The 21390-nt window shown below is 42.4% G+C and overlaps 1 protein-coding gene and 1 pseudogene across 1 annotated transcript in view; one reads left to right on the top strand and one right to left on the bottom strand.

Annotated features, from left to right (window-relative positions):
* The window catches only part of HIVEP3 (HIVEP zinc finger 3), a 320556-nt gene extending 312026 nt beyond the window's left edge, over positions 1-8530 (bottom strand). Inside the window, exon 1 of the mRNA XM_036351227.1 lies at positions 8426-8530. The gene's annotated coding sequence lies outside the window, so the exon portion shown is untranslated. The remainder of the gene's footprint in view (positions 1-8425) is intronic.
* Positions 8531-15640: 7110 nt separating this feature from the next.
* Positions 15641-15769, top strand: LOC118677750 (annotated as a pseudogene).
* The last annotated feature ends 5621 nt before the right edge of the window (positions 15770-21390 follow it).

Raw genomic sequence — 21390 nt, 5'->3', positions numbered from 1 at the left:
AAGATAAAATAAATGCTGGGGAGAATCAGAAAATTAATAATTGGTTCTTTAAAAGATTAATAACAGAAAAAATTCTGAAAAGATTTACGCAACAAAAGAATATGGAAGGCACAATAGTATTGCAAATGAAAGGGGGACATAACCACTGATGCTACAGAGCTTAAAAAGATAAACACATATTATTAATAATTTCATGGTAAAAATTTTGAAAACTCAGATAAAATGGACAAATTCTTAGAAAAAAATCTAACTTACCAAAAGCAATTCAAGAAAAAAAATAGTTAAAACCAGACTAGCCCAATAACTACTGAAGAAACTGGATTAGAGATTTAAAAATCTCCAGGGAAGCCTGGCCAGTGTGGCTCAATTGGTTGAGCATTATCCCATGTACCAAGAGGTCACTGGTTGCATTCCTGGTCAGGACACATGCCAGAATTGTGGGCTTGATCCCCAGTATGAGGACATGCAGGGGACAGCTGATAGATATTTCTCTTTCATTGATGATTCTATATCTCTCCCTCCCCCTTCCTCTCTCTGAAATCAATAAAAACATAATTTTTTTTAATCTCCAGGGAAGAGAGAATTCCAGCCTTACCTAACTCTTTTTGAGAATATATAAAGAGGAATTCTAAAATTCACTTCACAAGTCTAGCATAAGCAGGATACAAAAGCCTAGCAAGGATAATAGGACAAATGAAAATTACAATCCAATACATTCATGAATATACAAAATGTCTCAACAAAATATTAGCAAAACACATCCAGCTATGTATTTTAAAAAAATGAAACCATCATGACCAAGTCAGGTCTAGTCTAGGAAAACATGATTAATTTAACCTTTGCCCAACATTAACAAATTAAAGGAAGGAAAAATCACATAAATCCTCTCAATAAATGCAGAAAGAGTGTTTTTTTTTAAAGTGTTATTTGTGATTTTTATAAAAACTATTTGCAAACTACAAAAAAAATAAGGAATAATCCTGATAAGGAATAATCAAATGCACAGAGAACATTATTCTCAAGGGAAAATGTTGAACATGAAAGGCAAAACTCTGAAAATTGCAGAAGGCACTTTAAGTGCCTATTTTATGACCTTTTCATAGGGAAGGATGTCCTTTAAAAGGCACAAAAAGTTAAATGATAAGGAAAGACTGATAAATTTTAAACACACTCAAATCCAGAATTTCTGCAACTCTAAAAATACTAAAAAAGAAAAATACTACAAATTAGGAGAAGGTATTTTCAACACTCGGTAATAGTTTCCAGCACACATAAAGAATTTCTACAAATAAATAAGAAAAATACAAACTATCCAATTTTTAAATAAATGGGCAAAAACTTGAAAAGGCTCTTCAAATAGAAAAAGAAAGTCAAAAGGCCAACAAGTGTATGACAAGATGCTGAACCTCTTTAGTAATTAAATATATACAAATTAAAACCAGATAAGATACTATTATACACCCACAAGACTGGCAAAAATTTCTGATAATATCCAACAAAATATAGTGTTAGCAAGGATAGGCAACAATAGGAACAAGTAATTACATCCACAGCTAGGTGCAAAAATTGGTTAAACATAATGGAAATTAATTTTTTTATTTAGGTGAAATTTATTTAACATAATGACAATTAATTTTGAACTATTCCAGTAGCATTGATGACCATAGTCTGTGACCTGTAGTTCTACTCCTCTGTATATTCCCTAAGTGAACTTATATAATGCTCACCAACTTGAACAAGAATGTTCACAGCAGCACTCTTTATAATAGCTTAAGAAATACTTAAGTGATAATAATAGCATTGATATATAAGGCACAATATATTCATGCAATGGAATTATTACAGTTCAGCAAAATGAAAACATTTCCACTACACAACAGTGTGCACTAATCCAGGAGTGAAACATTTAGCAATCAGTTGGCATAGGGACTGTCCAGTCTAAAGAGATCCCAGCCATAGTGCTGGATCTGGGTCCCAAGACTCCCTGCCAGGTGTAATCCCTTTAGGAAGTGGAGGGACTTGAAGAGGTCTCATGGGATCCCTAGTGATGGGAGGAACAGGAGCAGAGTCAGGTAAGCAGAAATTGACCACCAACTGATACGGAAATATTTTAGGTGTTTGTCAATCAGTGCAGCCTACTGGTATGCATGGGTTAACTCTAAGCACAAGAATACAGGCAGTATGACTCCATTTATATGACATTCACAAACATGCACAACCAAACAAGATATTGGTTAGGGATGCAAATATAAGAGGGTAAGACAATAAAAAAAGCATGGGGAAAAGAAACAGAAATGTCCAGGAAATGGTTATCCTTCAATTGGGTTTGGGATGAGGTGGGATGGAGAAGGGAGCCACTCTTCAAAGGTAAGAATAACATTCTTTTTCTTAAATTGACTAGTGAGAACATGAGTTATATATAGACTTTATACTTTTATGTACAGTAAATAAGTATTCTTTTGTATCTATTAACTATTTCAGTAAAATTCTTTTAAAAGAACTTCAGCCCTAGCCAGTTTGGCTCAGTGGATAGCTTGTCAGCCTGCAGAACAAAGGGTCGTGGGTTTGATTTCGGTCCAGAGCACATATCTTGGTTGCAAGCACCTTCCTGGGCTGGGCCCTGGCTGGGGTGCATGCAGGAGGCAACTAATTGATGTGTTTCTCTCACATAGATGTTTCTCTCTGTCTTTCCCTCTCTCTTCCACTTTCCCTAAAAATCAATGGAAAAATATCCTCAGGTGAGGATTAACATAAAAATAAATAAAAGAAGTTCATAAAAGAATTTAATAAGAAGCATATGAAATTGCTGTGGTTCCTGTCATCCATATCTTTTCTAGCTGCTTGACAAAGATGAGCAACTCAACTATAATTGGCGGAACTCTTAAACCCACTTAAATTCTAAGAGCTTGTACCCAAATCACTCCAGAACCATTCTTGGAAGAATCTCTCTAGTAAGATGTAGCAAGCCCCAACCTCCAGAGTACATTCTGCTCTGGCTCTTTAATTTAGTACAATCGTAAGTACAGTAGTTTTATTTTATTTTTTACTCTCCTGGAATCTTCTCAAGTTTTGAAATCTTTAAAATGAGGGCATGGAGTAAATGACTACATTCTGTTTCTCTTGCCTAGATTTCAACGGTGATGCTCTCATTTGAGTCCTTTATCATGTGCTTAAGCTGTTTGCTACCCCAAGTCTCCTCACTGAGATTTGCTGAGTCAGAGGAAGTTTCTAAGAGCACATGAAGTGTATTTTGAGGGCCAAGGAGTGAGGGGAGTTTGGGAGATTGCACACATGTGCAATTTTTTTTTTTATCAGCTCCAACAGATGTTGGCATTTGTAGATTCAACGTTCGCTTTTTTGGTCACGTGTGAACAGCCCCTAACAGCCACACCATGCAGCAGTGATCCCTTCCCTGAAGCGCCAGCGTGAACTGCCTGTGTGTTGCAAAGCGACAGCACAAGAGCAAGTCACGTGGGAGCCTTGTCAAAGCTCCTCATCCCAAAGCACAACCAGCAAAACAGAAACTCCCTGAAAGTGAGAGAAACTTTATTTCCTTGAGTGCAAGTTGAAAAGGCAAATAATTGGTGGCCTGTGAATAACCATGGGAACCTCTTCTCTCTGGACAGAAACCCGATTCAGAAGGCAGTCAAGAGCCTACACAAGTACATCCGCATTTTCAAATTGGGAATATGCCAAGGGTTTGAGATGCATCCGTAGAGGATGTCAAAGGTCTACAGTGTTGAATCTTGATTGAGGAGGTTTTCAGATTTCCTCTTTCATTAAAATTAAATCAGTTCTTTTTTTTATCAGAGCTCCTCTGATCTTAAGGTAGCTTTGCATCAAATGCCAAGCCTGGAAGTCCAATGAATGAGTGAACAGAATAACTTTGGTGACAGAGGCTCAGCAGAGCATTTCATGGATGCATAGCACTGCTTTTATTTTTTCTATCTCTTTCTATTATTTATCAGCTCTTCTTTGCATATATTACTCATTTTTTTAAGTTGGCCATGAACCCCAATTCAAGGACCCATGGACATTCAGAGAGTTCCCAAGATCCCTGGCTGTGTTCCCCCAACCTGAGGGGTATTCTCAGTTCACCTCTACTGCACACCTGGATGTAATGCTCCACCCTTCTCCTTTTTTCACAAGGATGCCAGCTACCCCTGCATTCTGTAACACTTGGTAAGGAGGCAGGAATCACATCTCTCACACATGGCTTCATCAACAGACCATATGTACAGCCCAAGCGCTTATTCTCAAACTCTACCCTCCCAAAAGGGCAGCCCTCTGGCGAGTCACCTCCCACCACCAACCTCTGCCTTTCAAGCTCCTGGGATTTCAGAGAATTCCCTTTTCTCCACCTTATTACACCAGTGTCCCTTTGCTTATGTAAACTTGGGACAGTTCTGAGCATTTCTGACCATATTCAATGACCTGTGATTGACAGTTTCTTCTTAGCAATTTCAAAAATGTGTTCAAGTAATGTATAAAAAAAAAAAACCCATAAGATTTTGTGCAACTAGAAACTGAGCAATATTCTTCAGCCACTTTTAATTATGGTCTTCACACTTTTGACATAGGTATTATATTTAAAAAGTGTCAGTAATCGCTTTCTTCTCCTTTTGTTTTTCCTGGTGCCTTTGTTTTGGAGTAAACTGTAACTAAGCAAACTGGGAGCGAGTCAGGCAAAGCTAAGCACTGCTCCTGTAACTCAGACACCCTTCCAGTTTTGAGCACAATGTCTGAATTGAATAAACATCACAGCTTAGCATGAGGGTGTTGCCATGACTCCTTGACCTTGTGTTTCTGATGAGCTGCCTAACGGCACACTGGCAGTGAGACGTCCACGTAAGAAACGCACGCCTCTGGGGCTGACCTCTCATCTTTTCATCACTGTGTCACTTCCAACTGCAGCGTTAGAGTCACCAGGTTGGAAGGCTCTAAGTGTGTCACAATACAAGTTTGCATGTTTCCTTCTTAATATTTTCTGCAGCATCAAATGTGTAATAGTTCCCTGCTAAAATTCAGCAAGAGATCATAAACTTCTCAATGAATTTCAACGTGAGAGAGCTTTATAGTTATAATGTAATTTTGATCAGTAAGCCCCTGGCTGCCCAGAAACCTCGGGGGGCAGGGTCTGTTATCTTGCATAAATGCAGTTTTTCCTTTAAGCATCATGCGAAAGAAATCATTTTGGGTATATTTCAAATTCTCATGCCTTTTAAATTGGACACACAAAATGTCATTGAAACTTCTCTTTATACATCTGAGTCATTGTGAGCATATTGGTAATTATGGGCCCTGAAGACCCATCAAAATATATAAAATTTCAATGACTTGTTTGCATTAATACTTACATTAAATAGTCTTAAAATTCTATGCTTTGAAGTCCTGTGCCTTTTAAATTTATGTAAAGTTTTCTTTTTTAGTTTTTCTGTTTCTTACATTACTAGTACTTCTTACTGACACATGACCAAAAAAAATTTTAATAACCCTTGTATAGTATGGTATGTTATCAATATATTTCAATTTGCTAGGTGTGTTTGGCAAACAAATAACCAAGCCTCTTAGGACTGTCCACTAATAAAGAGTCCTGAAAGAGGGCATGAAATTTTCTGCAATGATCAAAATTCAGGAGCTGTAGCTCATGGACTTACAGCATCTTTCTTGGTTTACAACTTAGGTCCCAACTAGGTTAGTGAAATTATGTAAATGCGAGATCCATACTGTTGTAGTATTCGCCTAATAACCATCAGTGACAAAGCACATGTTAACCTTTTAACTCATCTCATTTTCTTCTCCATATTTCAGTGGGTTTGGAAAGGCTATGATGATTACACCCACTTCACAAATAAAGAACAGCACTGGTCAAGGGCCTTGGTGAAGTCTAGCTGGAAACACCAGTGCTACCTGTTCCTATAGCTAGTGTTTCCTGCCATGCCTGCCCAGCACATCTGTAGATCTGTAAATATGCTTTGATTCCACTGGAAATGTAAAGAAGAACAGCATGCCAGGGCCTCCTTAATGGGCAGCATGGAGAGCAGAAAAGAACCTGAAAGATACCAGGGAACTCACAGCGGGGGAAGTGAGCCACAGGTTTAAAACTGTCCAGTTGTCACACAGTTTTCTTAACGTTATCTTCCATCAAGTCGGGGCCTGGAATCTGCCAGGATTTCGGAGTAAGTGCATCTTCTCCTTGCCTGTAACTTTCACACACTAAATGTCCCAATGACTCACTTGGCAAGGACCCAAAGACAGCACACAATTCTCCGCTGCCACTGAAACTCAATGGGCAGAGACAGTTCAACAACAGTGCCAGTTAAGCACATCTTAATCCATTGCCCTGGCACACACCTTAGAAGCTGGCCCTTGAAGAGAACCACTGGTATGTTGAGAGAGAAAAAAAAATCTTAGCCTGAAGGGGACAGACTTCCCCACCATACTAATAAATCTGCCCAGCAGCTCTAGGCACTAAGGGGCATGACAAAGGGGTCCATGTGATAGTCCTGTGAGTACATTAGCAAAGCAGAGTGGGGGGGAAAGAAGAGGGAGAGCTAAATGTCACACACACCTTCCCCTCCTGCCTGCAGATATCTCTATGGGACAGCTGATCTCCTACCTTGAAAAAAAATCCCACAGAATTTTAATTCAAGAATGTACAGGGGCTCCAGCCCCTGCAAGTCACCACAGCTTTAAAGAGCATATGTCATGCATGCATACTGGCCAGCATCTGAGGTCTGCTCTCGGGCCTACAGTGTACCCCAACCTCAGGGCAAAACTGAAACCCCAGTGGGGCAGAAACTCTTCCCCTTGTTGGGAAGCATAGAGAACAGCTGGGACCCAAAACAAGTGAGCCTGGGGGAGTCACCCTGGATTCCGATTTGATGTTCTCTGTTACTTAGGAACCCAGGTTCCTGCAGGAGTGATTCCAACCTTCTCCCTGCAGGGGCGAAATGACCACGTGAAAGTTCAGACCAGCAACGACTGGGTGAGAGGGATGTGGGAGGGTCTTCGGATCAACACCAACCCAAAGCCAATTGCACCCTGTCCCCAATGGACATGTGATCTTGGCCTCTGTTCTTCACATAAGATGCGCAAATGACTCGCTCTTCTCCACACTCTCCCTTCCCCCCGCATACGGACAGTTACATAAAGACATCCTAAACATCTTAAACGTGGGACCCAACTTCTTCATTCGGGGGAGGGCAGGCGGGGTGGGTGCGGAGCTGCTCTGGCACGGTCTGATCATTACTTGGGGTTACATAATCACACCAACAAGGGCTGGAGAATGTGGAGATCGGTTCAGCTCACACCTCATCCTCTTCCCACCCCTCCCCCAACACCCAGAAAAAGCAGGCCAATTTTAACAGGAGCGAAGCACATGATGTGGCTGGGGGGCACCTGGCTGCTGCCCGTCACTACGCCACCGGCTGCCAGGAACTTGAAGGTGTGCAGCAGAAAGAGGACCAAGGCGCTGCTCATCCCGCCACCAGACCTCGCAGACCCTCCGCCTGCAGCCACTGCCCGCAAAGTTAGGGAGGGTCTGCCAAACCACAGAAGTGCCCCGCCCTGCCAGTAACCCAGAGCTGCCCCATCCAGGAAGGCGGCGCCTGGCCCCCAAGTCCCTCTACACTCTTCTGCCCCAGTCTGCGCCGCGGCAGGCAGTCCGCGCGCTCAGGAGTCCTCGGGCAGCCGCACAACCTCAGCAGGGCCACCAGCACCAGCAGTGTTTCTAGTTTTAAAAGGTGGTAAATATGTGGCACAACTTGGAGAGGGGGCACCCGCTTGACTAGCGGTGAGGCAAGGATCCCCAACAGAGTAGGAGTTTGGGTTTGGTTTCATGTGGAGGGGAGGGAGGTGGTGATTTTGCTTTAGGAACATTTGGGGGAAGGGGCTTGGATGAAGGGGAGAAGGGAAAGTTCATCCTTCTGCTTAAGCACCCAGCATCCTGCGACTCTCATTCTCCACCAAGGGGGCCACAGAGACCGCGGCGGGCCTGAGCGACCCTGAGCAGCAGCCCGGGCAGCAGGAGAAAATGCGGGTGCCGAGGCTCACTGAACCCGGTCGGCAGTGCGCGCTGCCAGCGAGGAGCGCGGCGCGCACAGGGTTACAGCCGCCGCCGCTGCCGCAGCCTCCGCCGAGCCGCGCGGGTGATTGACGCGCGGGGTCACTTGAGGCTCGCTGGCTCCCCCAGCACCAGGCCGAGCAGCCGGCTCAGCCCACGGAGGGCACCTCAGGCTGTGCGACCACCCACCAAGCCGGCCCTTGCACCTCAGCACCCCGGACACCATGCCCAAGAAATGCAATGACAAAATGGAATCGCCACTCGCTATTTCATTTTCCAGGGCGGCCGCAGGCAAAACCACAACAAATACAATCAAACACAAGGAATCCATCCGCAGAATAAAAATCCAGAGTCCCCTACCTTGGGCCTTGGGATGGCAAACTGGTCCTGTGTTCTCTGACCCACGGATCCAGCCCCTTCTTCAGGAATTATTCCGGTCAGTCAGGATTGTGTGCATTTTTTTCATGAACACCTGTTTCAAGTAAGGGGTAAAGACCTCATTGAAAGAATTGTCCTTAAAGCAGAACCTGTGCACACATCTGTCCACACAGGCATGCGTGCATGTTGGTACACACACATATGCACACGGAATATGCATGTACATTGAAGCACCGAACTAGGCAGTTGGATAATGGGAGAGACGGCTGGTTGTGAGCATGCTCGCGCCAGGAACAGATCCACCCTCTGTTATTCCTCTGAATAAATATAAATCACCATCAAGAGACCAAAACAGTAGCATCCCTCCCGAATTCCTGCTGCTGAAAAACACGGAATAAATTCGGTCATTGGACACAGAATCTAATCGGTAGCTGTTTTCTGAATCCGGAGCCAACCCATGCCTCGCTTGCCTTTTCCACTATGAGTCCAGACCTTTTTTGAAAGAGGTTTTAACCTTTTAAAGATACAGTACACCAATTATCACTCCTGAATAGCTACCCGTCCCAGCGCAGGAAGTCAGTCCCGTGTCTAAAGCCACAGACAGGCTTGCTCACGGTGATAATGATTTCAGTTTTCAGTGCCTTTTTTAAAATTTTCATATATGTAAATATATATGTAGAGAGAGAGAGTGAGAATGCAAATGCAAGATATAAAACTGGACACACTTATTGCCGTGATAAGCTCCTCAGTGACTAATCAGCATGTTATGTAAACGCTATGATCCTTCACTGCTGAACACACATGTTCACGGGATCAGACAATGCAGGGGACTCCTGAGGCATGGGTGTCACCCGTCATGAGCCCCTTACTGCTGATAAAGGACCAGGAAGCCTGCCAAGGGACTGGAGGAAGTGAGGGTTTCTGTCACCGCAGAGTTAATGCCACGGCACTCCTCACCCTGTCCTGCCGTGAACCCTCAGGTGCCATGTCCTTTAACCAAAGAATCCATGTGGCAACTACTTCTAAACTATAAGATAGTCTAGGACCAGATCGTGTTCAAAGACACATTTTTTTAAAAACCAGAATCTGGAATCAAAACTACCACCTGAACCTTTAGGGTCCCTAAGATACAGACTTAGGCCATTAAGAGTTTGTTAACAAGATGGTTTTGTTGTTTTTGTTGTTGTTTTTTTACTTTATTTTGTTAAGGTTGGGTTGAGCATAGGGTAGAAAAAAAAGGGGTGAGGTGGGGGATAAATAACACCCAGCCCAAATGGGTTTTGGGGGGGGGGGTGGTTTGTCAAGTATTTCAGCCACACAAATGATATTTACTCCAGTTTTGTTTTGGCTTTTAAAGAGGTAGCAGTGAGAAGAAACAAAACTCCTAACCTCGCTTATGTTTGGAAGGGATGAAAATGCCTTTTACAGTTTCTTTTTTATCCTGGTTGCCCTGAGCTTCATAATGCCACTGGGTGCTTCTCTGGCTCCCACCCAGCAGCAGCCGCTTCCCTGACAAGCAACCCTGGTGTTCCTACAGCCACTCCCCAGGGCATGTCCCTCTAGCCCTAGCATCCGAGCCCAGTGCACTGTCACCATCCCCTCTTGTCACAGGTGCTGCCTGAACGGGCCCTCCCAGACACACAGACAGACACACACACACACACACACACACACACACACACAGCATCTCCCTTCTCTTCCCACCCCCTCTCCCGCCTTCCAGGCTCTTTAGCAGAAAATGATCATATTTCATGTGTCATCGCTCTAGCTAGCTGGGCCTGTCACTGATTGGCTGGGCACTGGCAGCCGGAAATGTCACCAGCCATACAGCTTAGAACGGTCTTTCCTGCAGCCACCACAGACCTGAGCCCCGGAGGCTCTGTCACAGGCACTGACCTACCACAGGGAGCCTGTCCTTCCTCTCTCTCCCTGGTCTAGCCCATACCCTCTCCCTGCTTCTCTCTCTAACCAGCCCGGGGGGAGGGGACTGCCCAGGGACGGGAGGAAGTGTCCATCCGTGCTGAGACCTAGCGCTGCCTCCAACCGCAGGGAGAGAGGGAGCCACTGAAAGTCTTGCGCTTCCCAGCATATGAGGAGAGAAACTAAACATGTCTCCATTTGGTTTTAAAGATATGGAAAAAGTGTTCTTGACAAAAACAGTATCTCCTGGCTTAAGAAAATATTATCAGTACCGACGGGTGAAAAGATTTTTATCCTCTCAGGAGTTTTCTGTCACATCTAACATCACAGGCGCCGAGGTCATAATCATAATGTCCTAGGACAGTGGTTCTCAACCTTCCTAATGCTGCGACCCTTTAATACAGTTCCTCATGTTGTGGTGACCCCCAACCATAAAATTATTTTTGTTGCTACTTCATAACTGTAATTTTGCTACTGTTATGATTCTTAATGTAAATATCTGATATGTAGGATGTATTTAGGCGACCCCTGTTAAAGGTTGAGAACCGCTGCCCTAGGATGACAGGCAATCAGGAAGATAATTCAGTCCATCCTCTGCCTTTAAACAGAACATGTCTTAACCCTTCAGAAAACTCACCAGAGAAGGAGACTTCTTAACTGGGCTTTGCACTGCCACAAAAGCTTCTAAGAGCTAAATGGTTTTGGTGATGACCACCCTGAATCACTTTTGGCTATAATTTAAGCTTAGTCCCTCCTGCAGGTTTAATGGGGTCCATCATGCAAGTCTCACCTCATTCCGTTCTCCTAAATTAAACCCTACTCTCTGGACCTTTCTGTAAAAGTTGTTTTTCAAAACTTTCATTATACTGCTTTATTTTTTAGACGAGAGATGAGCCTTGCCAGGGCCAGATGAGGCTGCATGTCATTTGGTCCAGCCATCCATATGATGCAACCCCCGCTACTATTTCCACACTGGGGCTTTGGGTTTCAGGATGGTACATTGGACCCATACATTTACTCCCTCCAACTTCTCAAAAAAAAAAATTAAATGACCAAAACATCCGTCACAGTGCTAGAAACCATCATATAAAGCCATCAAGAGCTGGCAGTTTGAAGACTATGGGGAAGCTAGAGAGTAGATGGGACGTGAAGACCAAAAACTAATTAGTGCTGAAACTAAAAGCTCACAATTCTGCACAGACCCTCTAAGAAGAAAGTGCACAGGTTTCCAGAAAAAGATCCTTAAGGAGTAAAAACTCAGAGGACCAAAGATTGGATGAGGTCAAGAGCATCGATTCAGCTGCAAATTAAAGGACAGCAGGGCCCTGGCCGGTGTGGCTCAGGAGGTTAGAGCATCCTGCACACCAAAAGGTGGCAGGTTTGATTACTGGTCAGGGTAGGTATGTATGGGAAGCAACCAATTGATGTTTCTCTCTCTCTCCTCTGTCCTCTTCTCTCTCTCTTATTCTCTCTCTCTCTCTCTCTCTCTCTCTCTCTCTCCCTCCATCCCTCCCTCCCTTTCAAATCAATAATAAATTTTTAAAAATTGAGGGACATCAGGAACTAGGCTGGTTCTCTCCATACAGAATGGCAGTTATTTTTCAGTGTCTTTGAAAGTGGGAAGTTTATTCCCAATATGAGTAGAATTCAAAGATTGGATAGGGGCAGGACTGCTGCTTAGCAGCTCATTTGAGGATACCATAAAGAGAATAACATAAATAGGAGAAGAAAAAGAGATTTAAATAATCAGATAAGACACAAGATAGAATATTCAATATTAGTTTACTAGGAGTTCCTGAAGGTGACAACATCATTAACAAAGGGAAGGGCAATAATCTAGGAAGAACTAGAAGAACATTTCCCTGGGCTGAAGAAAAACTTTAGACCTTGGATCCTAGAGGTCTATTGAGTGCTGGGCAGCAGGATTACTGAGAAGTTCACAATTCTAGATGTAATCTGATATTCCAAGAACAGAGATACAACTGCAAGTTTTGTGATAGGGGAGAAAAATCGAGCTACTTAAAAGAAAGAAAACCAGACACATCAGCAACACTATGCTAAAAGACAGTGGCACTATTTTTATAGAATTCTAAGAGAATATTATTGTAACCCAAGAATTGTACCAGCTGCCAAACTATAACTTCTCTCATATGTGATAACAAAAAAGACATATTCAAAGACACAGAAATTATATCAGCCAAATACTCTTTGTTTTATTTTTTTTTTTTAATGATTACTTGAAGTTGTATTCTAGCCAAGGAGAAACATAAGCCAAAATAGGGAACTCAAGAAAGGAGAAGACATGTTATATAAGAAAATGTAATGGGGACTAGAGCCAAAAAAATGTATGGTTAAATATAAAAGTAATTGATATCATGGTCATAAAGTTTAATTTAATTGTTAGAAAGAAGTTTTAAAAGATAACTTCCATATTATTTTAACAAGAAATTTGGGAGATTCAATGGACCATTAGTAATAAAAAAAAATAGAATAAAAAAATAAAATGAGAGGATTATTATGGAAGGCAGACAATTCCAATTCCATTTATCTCAAGACCACATTAAAATAATAACAAGGATGAAAAAGGAAGATGGAGACATAGGTAAATGCCTGTACTCACCGCCTCCCACAATCACATCAAAATTACAACTAAAATACAGAACAACCATCATCCAGAACCACTGGAAAGCTGGCTGAATGGAAGTCCTACAACTAGAGAAGTAAAGAAGAAAGCGCACTGAGACTTTAACAGGTGACAGGTGCGGAGGCGCGGAACAGCTGGTCAGACACCCACGTGTGCCGCTTTTTTAATCAGGAGGGAGATCATCTCTGCGGAGGCCACTCAGAGGAGCCAGGTGTCCCATACCCACACCAGACCCCCAGCCCCAGGTCTCAGAGCTGGGAAAAGAAGTCCATACAGGCAGTAAGAACTATGGGCTGTAAAAACCAGTATGGATTGGGGCTCAGTGACACAGAGGTTGCTGGAGACCCAGTTGTTCCTCTTAAAAGGCCAGCACTACAAAATGAACTTACAAGGTCCCACTTCCTCTGAGCTCCAGCACCAGGGCGAGGCTTGGGAACACAGACACATACGAAGAGGAACTGGATTGTCTGGCATCGGGGCAGGAACTTGGAGGTAGCATTCTCCCAGACGGAGGTGCTTGTAGGGACCATTGTTCCTATGCTGGGACCTCTCCATTACAGGGCTGACTGGAAACCATTTCTGTTTGCTCTGCCCTGGTGATTCCCTAAGACCCCACCTCCTCCAATTTATAATCCCACCCAAGCTGTGTGCAGCAGCTTTTGCATATGAATGGACTATCCTTGCTCAGGCTAAAGTCTCTCAAGCTGCAGCTGAGACCTAACAATAAAAGGCCCAAATCTATCAATAAAAGGCCCAAGACCCAGCACCAGCACCAGCCTGCCTTGCTTCATAGCTGGGCTTCATCTGGACACTTCCAAATCTGATACAAAGAAGAGGAATCTGCATATCTCTCTGTAGCTCCTGCTGGGTGGCTCTAGGCAGTGGCTGACTTTGTACCACCCTGGAGACCCAAGAGCATGCACCCAGTGGTCAATGGTCAATGTCAGACCATACCAGATTACAACTCTACACATCCATAAGCAACACACTCAAAGGGAAGACTCAGTGAGTACTAAAGCCCCACTAAAGCAAGTCCTACTCCACAGGGGTGTCTCCTGCACAGCAGCTCTCCCACTGTAGTCACAGCTGATCCACACAGCCAATTGGCCTGGAGGTCAATTCCTCTCAGTGACACCAACAGCAATCAAATATCAACTACGATAAAACTGTGCTCACAGCCCATAAAGGGGTGCACCTGGCTCAGGTGACTGGGAAGGATGAGCCACTGGGCCCTATAGGACACCTACTACACAAGGCCAATTCTATCAACTTAAGGAGACACTGCAACTCTAACCAATACACAGAAACAAATACAGGGAAGCATCCAAAATGTGGATATAAAAAAACATGTCACAAATGAAAGAAATGGAAGAAAGCAAACTACTGGATACAGAGTTCAAAACCACAGTTATAAAGTTACTCAAGAATCTTCTGGAAACCCTCCCAAAAATGAAAAAGGACCAGTCAGAAATTAAGCATACACTGACTGAAATAAAGAATAATATACAGGAATTCAAAAGTAGTAGAGGATTCTGATAACCAAATCAACGATTTGAAATATAAGAAAGCAGGAAACACCCAACCAGAAGAGAAAAAAAAAGAAGAATTAAAAAATATGAAGATAGTGTAAGGAGCCTCTGGGACAGGCATACCAATATTCACATTATGGGGATACCAGAAGAAGAGAGAGAGCAAGATATTGAAAACCTATTTGAAGAAATAATGACAGAAAACTTCCCCTACCTGGTAAAAGAAATAGACTTACAAATCCAGGAAGCACAGAGAGTCCCAAACAAGAGGAACTCAAAGAGGACCACACTGAGACACATCATGATTAAAATTCCAAGGGCTAAAGATAAAGAGAGAATCTTAAAAGCAGCAAGAGAAAGCAGTTAGTTACCTACAAGGCAATGCCCATAACTGTCAGCTGATTTCTCAACAGAAACTATGCAGGCCACAAGAAATATTCAATGTGATGAATAGCAAAGACCTACAACCAAGATTACTCTACATTGCAAAGCTATCATTTAGAATTGAAGGTCAGATAAAGAGATTCACAGACAAGCTAAAGGAGTTCATCACCACCAAACCAGTATTATATGAAACGATGAAGGGTATTCTTTAAGAAGAGGAAGAAGAAGAAAAAGATAAAAAATATGAACAACAAAATGACAGCAAATTTCTATCAACAATTGAATCTAAAAATCAAAATAAATTAATAAGAAATCTAATGATCAGAATAAACTGATGAATAAAATAGAATCAGAGGCAAGTCATGTTCCTGGGCTGAAGAAACTGCAAGAAGACTAGTCACTAGGGAGAGGAAGCCAGGTGTTGCTATGTGACATCATTACCTGGCACCCACAGCAACCATTTCCGGGCTGGGCTGGGCTAGGCTGTGGGCCATATTTTGTGCCATGGGGTCTCGGCAACATTGGCTGCAATTTGATGGAGTGTTGCTCCGGGATGGTGGTGGGGCCTGTGTCCCACTTGGGGGAAGCCAAGTGTTGCTTTGTGGGCACCAGGTTTGTGGTGCCATTTCTCTGTAAATGGCCAGTGCATGTCACAGCAGCTCCTGTGTTGAGCATCTGCTCCCTGGTGGTCAGTGTGCATCATAGCGACTGGTCAGATGGACACTTAGCATATTAGCCTTTTATATATATAGATGTATTTTTGGAATAGGGAGATGGAATAGGAGCTTGCTCTGTCCACTCCACACATCGACCCGGTATTGCAGTACCTCCAGGAATGGTGCACATACACAACACAAATTTTTTTAAATCTGAAGATGATGATCATGTGTTGAAGAGTCTTAGCTTTTCCAGACTATACTCATCTGGCACCAAACATTGTTACAGCAATATTATTGACTATATTCCCTATGCTGTAGTTGACATCCCCATGACTATTTTGTACCTACCGATTTGTACTTCTCAATCCTTTTACCTTTTTCATCCTGTTCCCCAACTGCCATCCACTTTGGCAAACACCAGTCCCCTCTCTGTACCTATGAGTCTGCTTCAATTTTGTTTATTCATTTATTTTGCTCATTAGATTCCACATATGAATGAAATCATATGGTACTTGTCTTTCTCTGACTTGCTTATTTAACTTAGCATAATATTCTTCAGGTGCATCCATACTGTCTCAAAGGGTAAGAGTTCCTTCTTTTCATGGCTGAGTAGCATTCCACTGTGTAAATATACCACAGCTTTTTTTATCCACTTGTCTAGTGATGCGTACTTGGGCTGCTTCCATGGCTTGGCTATTGTAAATAACACTGCAGTGAACAGAGGGATGCATATATTCTTTCGAATTAGTGTTTCAGGTTTCTTTGGATAGATCCTCAGAAGTGAAATTGCTAGATCATACGGCAGTTCCATTTTTACTTTTTTCAGTAACTCCATATCATTTTCCACAGTGGCTGAACCAAGCTACATGCCACCAACAGTGCATAAGGGTTCCCTTTTCTTCACATCCAAATCAACACTTGTTGTTTGTTGATGGTAGCTATTCTGATGGGTGTAAGGTGATATCTCATTGTGGTTTTAATTTGCATCTCTCTGATGATTAGTGACATTGAGCATCCTTTCACATGTCTATTGGACATCTGTATGTCCTCTTTAGAGAAGTATCTATTCAGGTCCTTTGCCCATTTCTTAACTGGATTATCTGTGTACTTTTTGGTATTGAGCTTTATAAGTTTTTTATAAATTTTGGATATTAACACACTGCAAACCAGTAGTTTTATTGTTAGCTTTACCCAGTGGCCAGATAAGTTTCTATTGGACGAGTACAAAAAAATGTTTACATAAATGTTAAAAGCACGCTTTAAAATTAAATACCCATTGCATTTTGAAGTTATTTATTACGTTCTTACAAGCTAATATCTTTTTAAAGTATGATACTTTGTAAAACACTGTGTAATATGAAGCGAGAATTCTCATGGCCCGTCCACAATGTGTTAAGACCTTATCAGATGTATCGGCAAATATGTTTTCCCACTCAGTGGGTTGTCTTTTCATTTTGTGGATGGTTTCCTTTGCTGTGCAAAAACATTTTAGTTTGATGTGGTCCCATTTGTTTATTTTTGTTTCCTTTCCCAAGGCAATATGTCAGGAAAAAATATTGCTATGAGAAATGTCTGAGATTTTACCGTCTATCTTTTCTTCTAAGATTTTTATGGTTCCGAGTTTAACATTTAAATCTTTAATCCATTAAGAGTAATTTTAATTTTTTAAAACAGTAACTACAAATACCTCCTGTTGGGACAGAAAACCATTCTCCACTGAAAACATAGCCCCGGCAATCTCTCTTTGCCTAAATCATTGGTGGCGAACCTTTTGAGCTCGGCGTGTCAGCATTTTGAAAAACCCTAACTTAACTCTGGTGCCGTGTCACATACAGAAATTTTTTGATATTTGCAACCATAGTAAAACAAAGATTTATATTTTTGATATTTATTTTACATATTTAAATGCCATTTAACAAAGAAAAATCAACCAAAAAATAAGTTCGCGTGTCACCTCTGACACGCGTGTCATAGGTTCGCCATCACTGGCCTAAATCCATGTGCACCCACCTCTCTTTGGACACCTGAAAAGTGTATGGACAGCATTCCTTGCAAGACTTAGAGTCAAAGATAAAAATACTCCAAGTGCCGGACTCAAGAACTGCACAATGCAGGACACTGGGCAGTAATTTCGGAAAACTCAACACTGGGCCAGCTTAAAACAGACGAGATGTGCTGGTTGACCCTCTGCACAGCTCTGTGGCAGAAGGACTGAGTGGACAGGCACTGAAGAGTGTCAGACGATGTGGGTTAAAGCCTGTGGGACCTTGAGGCAATTGCTTCATCCTCCCCTGCCTCAGTTCCCTTACCTGTAAAATAGGGACATGGCAGCCTTCCCACAACAGCTAAGGCAGATTTCCCCCTAGTTTACAGATGATGCATAGGAGGCTTATGTTCCTTGTCTGAGGACAGACTATTCGGTATAGGTCAGCATAAGGAGTAAACCCTGGGATCATTTGATTCCCACTTCATGTTCTTTCCTCTTCCAAAGATGAAGAAGGAAAATAGGATGACAAAGGTATAAAATAAATTATCAGATCATGCCAGAAAGGATGACCTACCCACCATAGGGAAGGCCAGATGACTCTTAATGTGATGCTCAAGATGTGAGCCAAATGAGGTGGCTTCTTCTAACTTCTTAGGGCAGCTTTCACTGGTCAGCACTCTAGGATGATGTTTAAGAAACAAAGATCTGGCTCCAGTCCCACTCCCTTCTTACAATCATTCAGCCTGTTTGGGGTCTTGTGGGCTGGTTTTTAATGCAGAAAAAAAAATTGCCCAAGGCCAATGTGCATCCCTCTTTTTGCTTCTAGTTACCTAAAGAAAATAATTTGGAATCCAAAGCCACACACACACACCAAAAAGAAAAAAGTCTCAGAGCACTGATTCGTAACCTTTCTTCCCTTTCTTCTACCCCCTTGCCCCCCAGATGTGAGAAGGCCTACCAAGGACCTCAGCGATCCATGGCAGATGGTGTCACCAGGAGGCACACAGACTCTCCAGCACAAGTGTTTTTATGATTCGAAAAATCCCTGTCCCTGTCCAGAATCAGTGCTGTAAGTGGAACGGTCATCAATTTATGAACAACAACAAAAAGGAATATTAAGAGGAATCCAGAAAATACATGGTAAAGTCCCTGGCAGCCTGAGAACCCTATGTGATTGCAAATCAAAACACCAGTGGAAGTTTGGAAAAATGCAGGTACCTCCAGGTTTTTACAGGATGGTCTTGGCATGTACTGTTTGACAGAATTTATTTCACTGTAAGTTTAAGGTTAATTTTTTTTCCAGCTCTCTGCGTCTCTGAGTAGAAGACAGAGCCCTGCTTGTTTTAATGAAGGACTTGTGTGTCTTTTGCAATAGCAAGCAGTAAAGGGTTTGGCAAGTGGTCAGGGTCATCTTTTTAAAAAATATATATTTTATTCATTTTTTACAGAGAGGAAGGGAGAGAGATAGAGAGTTAGAAACATCGATGAGAGAAAAACATCGACCAGCTGCCTCCTGCACAACCCCCACTGGGGATGTGCCCGCAACCAAGGAACATGCCCTTGACTGGAATCGAACCCGGGACCCTTCAGTCCGCAGGCCAACGCTCTATCCACTGAGCCAAACCGGTCAGGGCAGGATCATCTTTCTCCTCTTGGAAACCTCTCTTAGAGGCTTTAGGAATAACAGATGTCACAGGAACTCCTCTCTCTGTTGTGTTTTTTGTTTTTGTTTTTGTTTTTAGAAATGCAAGGTATAGGAAAAAATCCCATGGGATTTAAGTAAAATACAAACGGGGACATTGATTATGCATAAAGCGGAAGGCAGACCTGTGTAACTTACAGATCTGCCCACTGTAATTCAGGACCATCGTCTGGCTGAAAGCACATACGACAGCAATTGCCTGGCAAAGTCTGTGATGCAACACAGTGAACAACATGGAAACCTAAGAATGAAACCACTCCGGAGGATTTCTAACCCATTTAAGTCAATTTCAGAATTTCTCATACATGTCACTTATTTAGTGAGAAATATGACAGGTGGTCAATCACTCAAAATTAGGCCAATGATAAAAATATTGCACTTACGTTTTTTTCTTTATTACATTTTCCCCAAAGTTAAGTCTGTCATTAACCATCAACTATTCCATATATTGTTGTTACTATTAACAATAACAACAATGGAACAATGCCACTTACTACAAGTCAGAGACTACAAGCCAGGATCATTACAAATATTTGCTCATTTCATCATCACAGAAACTCAGTGGGAAAACTGGGGCTTAGAGGAGTCAAGAAATTGGCCCAACGCACAGAGCTAACTAGTCGTGTGTGGAACCAGAATTCAATCCCAGGTCAGATTCTGAAGATGGTAATCAGGACTTCATGTGACCTACTGAGTATTTCCCTCTGTCATTTATAATGCTGGAAGAGGTCGGCCCTTGCATAAGAACACCAAAGCATGAGAAATGCCTTATGCTTGGCTAACACTAGTTGTGACCAGAAGGAAACTCAGTTTCAGAACAATAACAAGGCGCCATTTGTTGAGATAGCAAGATGACTGACCTTTATGAGATTGGTTTAGAAAAAGGTCGTAACCTTCCTCTGTGTTTTTTAAGTTTCTCTTCCGCTCTCTCTCTTTATACATATACAGGGTATCCCCAAAAATATGTATACAGACTTTAACAGCTGATAGCTCCATTTTGAAAATGAAATGCATTTTAATAAATGCTGCCTTTATAATTATTCAAAGTTTGTGTATAAATTTGGGGGGACAGCTATACTAATTTCTGTAGATGTCTGGTGCCTACCTGTTTGCAACCCACTATACTATAAACTACATTAGTGCCATGGTTATGTGGTTCATTTCTTTTCCTTGGTTCATTTTTTTTATCTCCAACACCTGGAACAATGCCTGACACATAGTAGGTGCTAAAAAAACATCTGTTAATTGCCAGGAATGAATGTGAAAGGGGGCAGAGAAAAAGGAAGTCCAGGGGAAGGGGATGGGGAAGTAATGAAGGAGGGGAACCCGGATAATCTAGAGTAGCCAAGCCACAGAAGGGGGTTGGTTAACACTGTCTAGCAGAACTATAAGGAAAACAGGAATGAGAACTGACAAATGAAGAGCAGGTCTAGAAGGATTTGAACAGCCAGTGGCCCTGTGGACTTTCTCCCAGGCATGAAGGTAGATGGTCAGAAATGCAAATGGTACAGCCTACAGGTCAAAGCATTTCTGAAGTTCGTAATATAAAAATTCTGCCTACAGTTTTGTTTTCTGTTAGTGACAACATGGTTCTCAGGCTCATTTTTCTCACGTAAAGGTGAAGATATGGGAGGAGCTGGGGTCCACTCTAGGAGTTCTCATCTGACTCTGCTCTAAGACAAGACCACACTCTTGGCCTCGACTTTTTGGAACTTCTCACAGGCCCGGTTGAAATGCTGACCTGGTCATATGCCAGCCAGCCCTTCTGGGCTCCATAAAGTGGAGGATATCTGCTATTTTTCATTCACAGTATTGTTCTCACATGGGATCTTTGCTGCTGCCTTGCTAGTCTTTACTCACCCTACTTTTACACTGTGGAGGGAGGAAGTTTGTAACTGAACCTCTGTTGATATATAATAGTGCCTAAATTATTCCTCTTCAGATGAGGCCTTTCTTTAATGTTTCTTTATTTGTTTTTTTTTTGTTTTGTTTTGTTTTAAATATATCTTTATTGATCTCAGAGAGAAAGAGAGAAGGAGAGAGAGATAGAAACATCAACGATGAGAGAGAATCATTGATCGGCTGCCTCCTGCACACCCCGCACTGGGGATCGAGCCGCAAT

This window comes from Myotis myotis, unplaced genomic scaffold (assembly GCF_014108235.1).
Source record: "Myotis myotis isolate mMyoMyo1 unplaced genomic scaffold, mMyoMyo1.p scaffold_m19_p_2, whole genome shotgun sequence".
NCBI classification, from domain to species: domain Eukaryota; kingdom Metazoa; phylum Chordata; class Mammalia; order Chiroptera; family Vespertilionidae; genus Myotis; species Myotis myotis.
This window is presented reverse-complemented; position numbering and strand designations above follow the sequence as displayed.